This window comes from Schistocerca gregaria, unplaced genomic scaffold (assembly GCF_023897955.1).
Source record: "Schistocerca gregaria isolate iqSchGreg1 unplaced genomic scaffold, iqSchGreg1.2 ptg000578l, whole genome shotgun sequence".
NCBI lineage: Eukaryota > Metazoa > Arthropoda > Insecta > Orthoptera > Acrididae > Schistocerca > Schistocerca gregaria.
In genome coordinates, this window is record NW_026061969.1 from 52,501 (window position 1) to 57,500 (window position 5,000).

General features: G+C 52.5%; 1 non-coding gene across 1 annotated transcript in view; it reads left to right on the forward strand.

The window, feature by feature from the left end:
* The first annotated feature begins 3,870 nt into the window (after positions 1 to 3,870).
* Positions 3,871 to 5,000, forward strand: part of LOC126315905 (small subunit ribosomal RNA) — a 1,893-nt gene continuing 763 nt past the window's right edge. Inside the window, exon 1 of the ribosomal RNA XR_007556009.1 lies at positions 3,871 to 5,000. This exon is cut by the window's right edge and continues 763 nt beyond it. This is a non-coding gene — a ribosomal RNA (small subunit ribosomal RNA).

Genomic DNA, 5,000 nt, shown 5'->3' on the forward strand with positions numbered 1-5,000 from the left:
GCTTTACATCAGTACATAACTAATATTTCAGTCGTCTGACGTCCCTCCTTAGTAAATGATGCAGGACCACATACATAGATGATACATACTGTAAACTGGGGAGGACAGTGTGAACCGCACTCGACCCAGTCACCCTATCTCACAGTCCACTCTGTGTGTAACAAAGCGAAAGCACCAAAGCACTATCGTTCAACAACATCCATTTTATCCTCGCTGCCACAGGACACTATCCAAACAACGACAAGAGGAACGTCACGTCCACTAATAAGACAGAATGTCTCACATCACCCGCAAACAACGCAGCTCAAATCAGCCAGCAACACCCACAGTGGTCCACCCAGTATCAACACAGGACGCAACGCCACGCCACAACACAAAAGGTACAAGTAATAAAATACCCTTTGGCCACACCCCTTATAAAGGCATCGAACCAACCCACCACCTGACACCAGCCAAACGTACATCCTGATTTGACACATCTCTGGCAACCTAACCCACGTTGGCCCTTAACCTAACCCACGTTGGCCCCTAACCTAACCCACGTTGGCCCCTAACCTAACCCACGTTGGCCCCTAACCTAACCCACGTTGGCCCCTAACCTAACCCACGTTGGCCCCTAACCTAACCCACGTTGGCCCCTAACCTAACCCACGTTGGCCCCTAACCTAACCCACGTTGGCCCCTAACCTAACCCACGTTGGCCCCTAACCTAACCCACGTTGGCCCCTAACCTAACCCACGTTGGCCCCTAACCTAACCCACGTTGGCCCCTAACCTAACCCACGTTGGCCCCTAACCTAACCCACGTTGGCCCCTAACCTAACCCACGTTGGCCCCTAACCTAACCCACGTTGGCCCCTAACCTAACCCACGTTGGCCCCTAACCTAACCCACGTTGGCCCCTAACCTAACCCACGTTGGCCCCTAACCTAACCCACGTTGGCCCCTAACCTAAGTTACGCTGCACCTTAACCTAAGTTACGCTGCACCTTAACCTAAGTTACGCTGCACCTTAACCTAAGTTACGCTGCACCTTAACCTAAGTTACGCTGCACCTTAACCTAAGTTACGCTGCACCTTAACCTAAGTTACGCTGCACCTTAACCTAAGTTACGCTGCACCTTAACCTAAGTTACGCTGCACCTTAACCTAAGTTACGCTGCACCTTAACCTAACTTACGCTGCACCTTAACCTAACTTACGCTGCACCTTAACCTAACTTACACTGCACCTTAACCTAACTTACACTGCACCTTAACCTAACTTACACTGCACCTTAACCTAACTTACACTGCACCTTAACCTAACTTACACTGCACCTTAACCTAAGTTACACTGCACCTTAACCTAAGTTACACTGCACCTTAACCTAAGTTACACTGCACCTTAACCTAAGTTACACTGCACCTTAACCTAAGTTACACTGCACCTTAACCTAAGTTACACTGCACCTTAACCTAAGTTACACTGCACCTTAACCTAAGTTACACTGCACCTTAACCTAAGTTACACTGCACCTTAACCTAAGTTACACTGCACCTTAACCTAAGTTACACTGCACCTTAACCTAAGTTACACTGCACCTTAACCTAAGTTACACTGCACCTTAACCTAAGTTACACTGCACCTTAACCTAAGTTACACTGCACCTTAACCTAAGTTACACTGCACCTTAACCTAAGTTACACTGCACCTTAACCTAAGTTACACTGCACCTTAACCTAAGTTACACTGCACCTTAACCTAACTTACACTGCACCTTAACCTAACTTACACTGCACCTTAACCTAACTTACACTGCACCTTAACCTAACTTACACTGCACCTTAACCTAACTTACACTGCACCTTAACCTAACTTACACTGCACCTTAACCTAACTTACACTGCACCTTAACCTAACTTACACTGCACCTTAACCTAACTTACACTGCACCTTAACCTAACTTACACTGCACCTTAACCTAACTTACACTGCACCTTAACCTAACTTACACTGCACCTTAACCTAACTTACACTGCACCTTAACTGTCACATGTAACGTCACAGGAATGTAGCTTTGCCTAACAGCAACCCTCTGAACATAGTTCACTGCTTGGATCCTCTGGTGTCATGTGTATTTCTTGATGCCATGGTGCGTACCCTCACATAAAGGTCTTTCGAGTGTTGCGTACTTTCTACACAGTCCCGCTAACCACTGGAAGGGTGTACCGCTACAGAACGAATATCGCCCTCCCCTCCTGCCCTTCCAAGCTGGTCGGTCAGGCGTTTGTTTGTGAAATGAGCCTTGCAGCTGTTCAGTTGCATTCGGTTGTCGATGCAGTCAGTGTACGTTGTGGTACGGCCTGTGTGGACTGTCCGCTGATGTACGCGTAACCCACACTGATCATCCGTCGTTACGTACTGAGTGACATAATGTGGCACATGCTTGACCGTACACCGGCTGCGCCCTACAATGGCGAATCATAAGGGCCATATGTTGTGCACGATGCTACTTGTCTCGTCTCCCCATTACAGCGAGATTGCACTGTTGTACGCCGTACAGACATGTGGTAAGTAGGTACGGACGAAAGTATTGCATGTTGGCCCCCCCCCCCCCCCCCTCCTCCCTCTGCCGGGAATCAGCGTGAGCCGTCTGTTGATGTAGCGACGAGGGTTTTCCTATTTAATCGTATTGCCCCACACAACATGATAGCACGGTGGACCGCGTTCCACATCTGCGACATGCTACAGAGGCCGGTTGACAGTCGACCGCGCAAGGGACATTGCACACGTGCGCGGACCATCTTCCACGTGTTCTCTCGTGTACATGCCGCAGTGTGTATGTGGGCTGATGTAGCGTGTCGTGACACATAACATGCAGGCATGCCAGAATCGTAGATTTCGCAAATGTAGATTGACGTATACGTTTGCTGCCAAAGATCCGCAAATGAACTGGAAATCAGTTGTTGAGCGGTTGTTCGCGCTGCAGGTGCATCGGTGATAGCGACGATCGGTACATCTGTGAACCGGTTGTTTCGGCGGTACCCGCCATGCCCCCGAACCTGAGTTGGCCATGTGGGTATGAAGCGATACGAGGCTGTGGCTTGGCGGGACAGTCCCCGGCCGGTGAGGGGGGGCCGCCCGGCGTGCTGGCCGCGCGCTGCGTGAGCGCACGCACTACAGCCGGCTGGTGGGGGGCGCCCAGTGGCAGGAGCGCCGGCCGACGGGCCCGGCTGGCGTCCCAGCTATGCGCCGGCGCACCCTGCGCGCGGCGCCAGGCGGCCAAAGTGGGTTCTGTCGAGCCCGGTGCGAAGCGCGGTGGACATCTGCAGTGTGCTGGTCCGATTGCGGACTGTGTGCGTTGAGGATGCGCCGCCGCCCGGCACTCGGCGTCGCGACGCCGTCTGCTGCTCGGTCGCCCCCAGCGGTTCTCGCAGGTGGTTTGTATCGCAGCTCTGCGGACGTGTTGGCGCGTGCGCTGTGCTGGGAGAGTTCGCTTCTGCACCCAAGTGGGGCTTTGCCCTTCTGTGGCGCTGGCGTTGGAGCTGCCGGTCACCGTAGGTGGCGCGTGTTGTTTCCCGCCGGCAATGCCACGACAGCACGCTCCCGGGCCTCTGTCGGCAGCGGCAAGCTCAGTTGGGAGCACGGGTGTTCGCACTGAAAGCGTCTACTCGCCTATCTCCGGGCGATTGCGCCTCTCTCGAACCCGACCAAGTACTTAGGACGGCGCTGCGCGCCGCCGGGACCTGAGAGGGTTTCGAGGTGTATCGTGCAGGGGAGCTCAGCCTCCTCCTGTTTGCAGAATAATTGAGCGGACGCTTGCGTGTTGGCGCGGGCCCTCGGGACACACTCCCGGGCGGCCGGCTGCTCAGCTCTCGTTGACGCAGCTCCCTGGTTGATCCTGCCAGTAGTCATATGCTTGTCTCAAAGATTAAGCCATGCATGTCTCAGTACAAGCCGCATTAAGGTGAAACCGCGAATGGCTCATTAAATCAGTTATGGTTCCTTAGATCGTACCCACGTTACTTGGATAACTGTGGTAATTCTAGAGCTAATACATGCAAACAGAGTCCCGACCAGAGATGGAAGGGACGCTTTTATTAGATCAAAACCAATCGGATTGGCTCGTCTGGTCCGTTTGCCTTGGTGACTCTGAATAACTTTGGGCTGATCGCACGGTCCTCGTACCGGCGACGCATCTTTCAAATGTCTGCCTTATCAACTGTCGATGGTAGGTTCTGCGCCTACCATGGTTGTAACGGGTAACGGGGAATCAGGGTTCGATTCCGGAGAGGGAGCCTGAGAAACGGCTACCACATCCAAGGAAGGCAGCAGGCGCGCAAATTACCCACTCCCGGCACGGGGAGGTAGTGACGAAAAATAACGATACGGGACTCATCCGAGGCCCCGTAATCGGAATGAGTACACTTTAAATCCTTTAACGAGTATCTATTGGAGGGCAAGTCTGGTGCCAGCAGCCGCGGTAATTCCAGCTCCAATAGCGTATATTAAAGTTGTTGCGGTTAAAAAGCTCGTAGTTGGATTTGTGTCCCACGCTGTTGGTTCACCGCCCGTCGGTGTTTAACTGGCATGTATCGTGGGACGTCCTGCCGGTGGGGCGAGCCGAAGGCGTGCTTGCGCGTCCCGAGGCGGACCCCGTTGAAATCCTACCAGGGTGCTCTTAGTTGAGTGTCTCGGTGGGCCGGCACGTTTACTTTGAACAAATTAGAGTGCTTAAAGCAGGCAAGCCCGCCTGAATACTGTGTGCATGGAATAATGGAATAGGACCTCGGTTCTATTTTGTTGGTTTTCGGAACCCGAGGTAATGATTAATAGGGACAGGCGGGGGCATTCGTATTGCGACGTTAGAGGTGAAATTCTTGGATCGTCGCAAGACGAACAGAAGCGAAAGCATTTGCCAAGTATGTTTTCATTAATCAAGAACGAAAGTTAGAGGTTCGAAGGCGATCAGATACCGCCCTAGTTCTAACCATAAACGATGCCAGCCAGCGATCCGC